We start from the raw sequence: 7576 nt of genomic DNA on the forward strand, positions 1-7576 counted from the left end.
CTTACCTCTTTTATCACTAAGCGGTTATTTAGGGGCCTTAGCTTGTGATCCGAATTGTTTCTCTCTCGACGATGAACCTTATCCCCTATCGTTTCACAGGCCGACCCTGACCCCTGTTATTTTGAGATCATATCTAGTATCCAAAGTTTGCCTCGATTTGGTATTGCTCTTGCGGCACGCACCAAAATAGTGATTTACCGCTAGATGTCTAGTCAACTACTGCACCTCAAAACATTTTAGGGAGAACTAGCTAGCTCTAGGTTCGAGTGACATTTCACCCCTAACCACAACTCGTCAGCATCAAGACAACATAAATAATTGGGAGTCAATGAAGTATTGCACATCCAACACAACAAATAAAATAAATGGAGTCACAATAATTTTGAATTGAAGACTAGATCACTAAAATCTTTTCGTTGAAGGTTTTCAGCCAACTTAGAGAAACGATGAGATATATGAGATGAAATCTTGAGAAGAAATTGTCGTTTCTTAAAAAAAGTTATCCACAAATGACAATTTGATCATTCTATTTCATTCATATCCTAATTTCTTACCTATAAATGTCCAAAAAAAAATCAATCTCTTATTGTTCAAGAGATCTATCTTTTGTGTGTATTTCTCCTCCTTTGAAGATATAGAAAGAGCATTTGTAAGTCGTATTTTCGCTCTCTTGGTTGTGAACTCTCATTCTTACACAAAATCCTAAATATCAATTTGTTTGCCTATATCTAATGATATTCTTGTTCATTACATGATTGAGTTTATGAGGCAATTTAACTTAAGAAGTCAATACTTTGAATTACTTTTTTTAGTTGTCTAAAGTATTATGTGGGATATATACCTTTCGTATTTTCAAAAAATTGCCTACCAAAACTAATTGGTGAAGAAAATCTTTGTGCGTGCTCCAAATTTCTTTTAAATGAACACACCAGGCCTTGATTATCCTTGCATGTATCCCAAGATCTCTTCCAAATGAGCTCACCAATCTTATATGGATACGATATTTTGTATAGCCCTCAAAATTCCCCGATATGAGCTCACCAGTATGCATGAGAACTCACTAATTTAAACCTCAGAATCCTTTTGAATTGAGCTTACCGATCTTGATGATCCTTGCATATCTATCCATAATTTCCTTCAAACGCGAGCTCACTAAATTGATTATTCTTGCATCGATCTAAAAACTCTCCAATTAAGCTCACCAATGTGACATTTTAGATCATTATTGTATAAATCCAAGGATCTCTTTCAAATGATCCCACCAACCTAAATTATAGGTGCACATATCTCAATACCTCTAAAGAATTTCCCATCAAACGAGGGCATTAGAAAAAAAAATAGAAAAAAAGAAGAGAAAAAAAATGCCCATCTCTTGCTACAAGCATAAACTTTTGTTTCTCATTACTTTATTGATAGATCTTGATTAACGAGAAAACTCAAAGTAAACTGGATGGTCATCATGTTACATTCTCCATAAAAAAAAGTTATGAAAAGACAAAAAAATGGTTGGTTAAACATACAAAAGTTGTTTACTCATTTTTGTGTAAGCCTTGAATTTTGCATTAAGCATTAATAAATTTTTACTCAAATAATTTTTTTGTGCATAATACTATTTACGCATTTTGGTAAGAGTTAATTTAATTTCATAAAAATAAAAAGAATTTTGCAAAAGCAACATTGTGATTTTAGAAATCGTTGTTAAAATTATTTTAATTTAACATGCATCATGAGTCTTATGCAAAAATCATATTTACCATATTGCATCAGTAGATTAGCTTTTTCCTATCATACATATGCATTATTGCTGAAAATTGTACCGAAGTAGTTGGCTCAAGTTCATTTAGTCATAACTAATATGCATCATGAGTCTCATGCATAAATTACATTTACCATTTGTGCATTCATAGACTAGCATGATCTTTAACATACATATGCACTATTGCTAGCACCAATAGAAGCATTTAATTCAAATTCGTTAGTTTAGTCATATCTAATTTATGGTGCATAAATTATCATGAATCATAAGTATTTCTATGAATCACAAGCAATTCATCTTTTGCATTAATCATGAATAAATGTTATTCAAAGTATTTTTCATGCAAGGTATTCTGGCGAATTCCAATGCAAAAAGTAATTGTTTGTGTGGCATATATCATTAAAATCTTTTTTTAGAAAAAATATAAAGTGTCAACATGATTTGCTAAAAAAAATGCTGGTAAGCATAGCTTTTCTTAAAAGCAATTATCACACCGATGAGCAGTCCTTTAGCTTGCATATGCATAAGAAATTAGATGGTGCACGTCATGATCTAACATTTACTCCAACAAGTTTTAACGGACACGTTGCATATTTTGTCATTACATGAAGCCATAAAATTCATAATGGCGACATTTCTTCACTAGCACAAAAAAGGCTTAATACTTGAAGCTGAATGAACATTCATATGTGTTTTATTTTTTACAAATCATATATCTACGTTATTTGCATCACTACTTTCATCTTCCAAAAAAATCACTTCCATACAATAGTTAAATTGTGCACACATGTTGCATCCATGTAGCTTCAACATGCATATGCATTATTATATCTTCCATTCAAAGTCTAATCCATTATTTAAGTCAAAGCAAAATTAGAGAATATTTTGTCATACGTTGTGAAGGCTATTGACGGCGAGTTCCGGAAGGAGGCCACGTGTCCTTCGAACGAGTAGCTTTGCCTGAGAACAGGAAGACTTGCAACAAAGATCTCGACGTCAATGCGGTGTCCCACCTAAAACACACCGACGGTCAAATTAATAATCAGAGTAGAAAACAGGAAAAAAAACACCTTAAGTGTGAGTGACAGGTTCTTCATTTACTTGGTGAGAGTGAGGGTCCTTCCTTATATAGACTCGGGTGGCTGACTAGAAAGGATGACGGTTGCGGGTGGCAGGGACGCACCGTGTCATGGTCATGCTCGTCCAGGGTCTGTTGCCTGTGGCCGCATGCCCATAACAACCTCTTTCCACATACTTTTATGTCATGTATTTAGTTTTGCTTGTTATTTTCTTTTCCTTGTACTTTTGGTGGCTAGTGACTCATCGCCACTTTGCATGTTCATACCTACCATAGCAAATATGCCTTAGAATCCGCTAATCTATTCTCTTGCATTCAAGCTTACAACAACTTTCCAAAATTCTTTCAAACGTTTCCCAAAACCTTTTTCTCTAACCCCGTTTTCCAAAATTGTTTCTCGAGAACGGGGGTGGAGGTTGCGACTTATAGCCATTGTGCCACCGGCTATTCGACTTCGTATTGGCTGACTTGCTAGAGGGTGAAATCAAGTGCCACACAATCGCTTTCGAGTCCCGTTAAAGTGCGATTGTGACAGTTGGTATCAGAGCCTAGTTGGCTCCTCAAGTTGGAAAACAGTAACCATGTCCGCGACAAAACAGTTGGGCAAGTCCCACGTCGACAGACTCGTCGAGATCGAAGAACAGCTGTTGTTTTTTAGGGAAATCCCTGAAAACCATAGATATGTGGAATCTCGGCTGGATGAGATCTCCACCAAAGCTGACGGAATTGATGTCGTAAATGCCCGCATAGATGGGCTTGCTATATGTGAGTTACTGCATCGGGTTGAGACCCTTAAAGACAAGGTTAAGCGAACTGATAACCTTGAGCGTGGCGAAAGCTCATCGAGCTCAATCGCCCACATGGAGGAGCGTGTCGAAGAAATAGACATCTCCCAAAAGACAATTGTTCATATGGTCAGTTAGCTGACCGACGACTTCAAAGCTGCCATTGACGATATTGAAAGGATGTGAATCCCGGAGCGGAAGCGGACCGTTGTTTGTGATATTTGGGAAAATCAAAATCTAAGGGTTGAGACCAAAATACATAGGGGAAACCATTACCTTTGAAGAACGTTTCTTCAATGGTTTCCACCCAAACACCACCACCGTATCTTCCTCACTATCCTCTTGGGTCTTGAAATCGTGCTTGTGGGAGCACCTCGTTTGGAATGAGAGGAAGTATTGAGAGAGCTTGAGAGAGATGGGAGTTCTCAGTTTTTCCTATCCTGTTCTTCTGTTTTTGCAGAACATTTCTGCAATATTTCCCAGAAAAACAGTGACGTGGGGAGTTAACCCACGTCACTTAACTGTCCACTCCCCTGCAATAATGCAGGGGAGTTAATAATTAATTAATATTAATATAATTAATATATTAAATAATTAGTAATCAAATTAATAATTAATTAATTAAATGTAATATTAAATAATTAACAATTAATTATTTAACATTTAATTAAATATCTCATATTTAATTAAACCATATTCTCTCTTGTATAACCTATAGATTTAATGTACATCTTAAATACCACTGCTCCTCTAATGAACAACTCGATTATGGTCCGACCAATAACCGGAAGTCCCTCTCGGGCCAATGAGAGGGTGAGGACCCTTGTTCAAGTCCCGGAGTCAGCATTTTAGGGAACACTCATCTACTCCCCCAAAGTCGGAAATGAGTGAATTCCATCTTGTGAAGTTATGTTCCCAGCTCCCCACTCGGTCTCATCCCCAAAATGGTAGGAATATTGAGTCGGCAACTCGGTCCACTCTCACCCATACAGATCAAAGGACGAGCCCTCATGGGCAGGAGTCCATAACTCACTCAGGATTGAGAATGAGTTACCTGGTCATCCTAAGAAACAACAATCTATTAGTTAACGGTGTTACATCTAAATATTGGCTATTTCGTGGTCCGGTCTTATACAAACACATTGTATAGGATAGCCCCACTCGCATGTCTCCACAGGAACGACTTGGATCGAGTCGTCTGTAACCTTTACAGAGTGGGCCGTATCCATAGTGTTGCCAGGATAAGGTACCCAGTCTTATCCATATACTATAGACCCTTTAGGTTATTCACGGGACATTATCCACTTGTATATCAGGGTATATCAAATATATACCTCGTATATCAGGGGTATATCAAATATATACCCAGTATATCAAATATATACCCAGTACATATACTGTCCCGGTTACACTAAAATAACCTCAGATGTTTAGTTTATTGGATTTTGGACAATGCAATGCTATGAATTCAACAACAAATTTATTGAATATTCATTTGTTTTTACACAAATACAAACTACGAGTTTAGGGCAACACACCCAACAGACATGAGGGCGGAGACTGTCGAATTAGGCACCAAAGTAAATCTCACCATGAGAGCAGTGGGAAATCAAGCCCCAGCTGGGGGACCTATTCAGTTCAACAAGGTGAAAGTTCCCGAACCCAAGCCCTTCTATGGGGCGCTAGATGCTAAAGCTCTTGAGAACTTCATCTTCGACCTTGAGTAGTACTTCAAGGTGACAAGTACTGTGACAGAAGAATCGAAAGTCACACTAGCCACAATGCATCTTACTGACCAAGCGAAGTTGTGGTGGAGAGCGAGATATGTACATGTACAAGAAGGCAGATGTACCATTGACACATGGGAAAAACTAAAGTAGGAACTTAGATCACAATTTTTCCCTGAAAATGTAGAGATACTCGCCCGCCGTAAATTGTGCGAACTACGACACATAGGAAATATTCGAGACTATGTAAAGCACTTTTTAGGATTGATGTTGGACATCCGTGATATGTCCGAGAAAGACAAGGTCTTTGCCTTTGTGGAGGGCTTGAAACTATGGGCCCGTGCTAAGCTGTATGAACAGAAAGTGCAAGATATCGCTACCGCTTATGCCACAACCAAACGACTATTCGATCTTAGCAACAATGCACCGCAAGAGCAGATGAAGACCTAGGAAGAACACCAGGTACACTTATAGCTTGTTTTCAAGAAGCTCAAGCAAAACCAGTTGTATGTCAAGAGGGAAAAGTGTTCTTTTGCTCAACAACGCATCAGTTTCTTAGGCCATGTCATAGAATGTGGTCAAATAGGCATGAAAGATGGAAAGGTCAAGGCCATTCAAGAATGGAAAGTTCCGACATCCATCACAGAACTACGTTCATTTCTCGGACTAGCCAACTACTATAGACGATTCATGGAAGGATTCTCGAAAAAGATAGGGCCCTTGACGGAACTACTAAAGAAGAATCAAAAGTGTAACTGGACCTCAAAGTGTCAAGTCGCCTTTGAGAGTTTGAAAAAGGCAATGATGGAGGGGCCGGTGTTGGGGATTGCAGACGTTACACGACCGTTCGAAGTCGAGACAGATGCGTCCGACTTTGCCCTGGGAGAAGTGCTGATCCAAGACAGTCACCCCATTACGTATGGGAGTCGGAAGTTTAATGATGCTGAAAGGAGGTATGCTGCTTCCGAGAAAGAGATGTTAGCAGTAGTCCACTGCTTGAGGGCCTTGAGGCAATATCTCCTAGGGGCCAAATTCGTTGTCAAGACCGACAATAGTTTAGTCTGTCACTTATTCAATCAACCAAAGTTATCATCAAAGCAAGCTAGATGGCAAGAATACCTTGTCGAATTTGATTTTCAGTTCGAGCATAAGTCATGTCGAGCAAACCAAGCAGCAGATGCCCTTAGTAGAAAGAGCGAACATGCGGCCCTGTGCATGTTAGCTCACCAAAAAGCGAGCAAGCTGACGGGATCCATTCGTGAAGCCATCAAAGAGAACTTACGGAATGACCCAGCTACCCAAACGATAATTCTGTTGGCTAACGAAGGGAAGACTCGACAGTTTTGGGTGGAGAACGACCACCTACTTGGAGAATGTCACGACACGATGTGGGCAGGCCATGCTGGATGGCAGAGAACTTACGCCCTGCTAAAGAAAGGCTACTACTGGCCAAATCTAAGAGACGACGTGATGCAGTATACCAAAACATGTCTCATCTGCTAACATGACAAGGTCAAGCGAAAAAAAATTGTAGGTTTGCTGGAACCCCTACCAGTTCTATCAAGACCATGGGAAAGTGTGTCTCTCGATTTCATCACCCACCTACCAAAAGTCGGGGAGACAGAAGCGATCCTCGTGATAATTGATCGGTTATCTAAGTATGCTACCTTTATTCCAATCTCGAAGATGTGCTCAGTCGAAATGACTGCACACTTATTAAAAACTAAGGATAGAGACACCAAAGAGACATACACGAGAAAAGAGAGAAGAAATAAATTCTCATATTGATTGATCAAAGATGAGGAATAGAGGCACTATTTATAGGTTACAAGAGGAAACAAAATCTAAGAATAACCTCCTAACTTCCCTAACAAAAAAGAAGATTTATTTGCTAAATTTAAACACAAAACCTAAACAACTTTAAAACAACTTGTAACTAAGTCCACATAATCTTAACTTCTAACTAATTCAACACTCCCCCTCAAGCTGGACTATACAGATTGAACAGTTTCAGCTTGATCAACAACCTTTCAAATACGGGTCTCAAGAGTCCTTTTATTAGGAAATCTGCAACTTGATCTGATGATGGAACATACATCAGATTTATAATTTTCTCTTCAATCTTCTCCTTGATAAAATGCCTGTCAACCTCAACATGTTTAGTACGATCATGATGCACTGGATTGTGTGCAATAGCAATTGCAGCCTTGTTGTCACAATAGACTTCCAT

This window comes from Momordica charantia (genome assembly GCF_013281855.1).
Source record: "Momordica charantia cultivar OHB3-1 chromosome 2 unlocalized genomic scaffold, Mcharantia_2.0 BLBB01000002.1, whole genome shotgun sequence".
Taxonomy (NCBI): domain Eukaryota; kingdom Viridiplantae; phylum Streptophyta; class Magnoliopsida; order Cucurbitales; family Cucurbitaceae; genus Momordica; species Momordica charantia.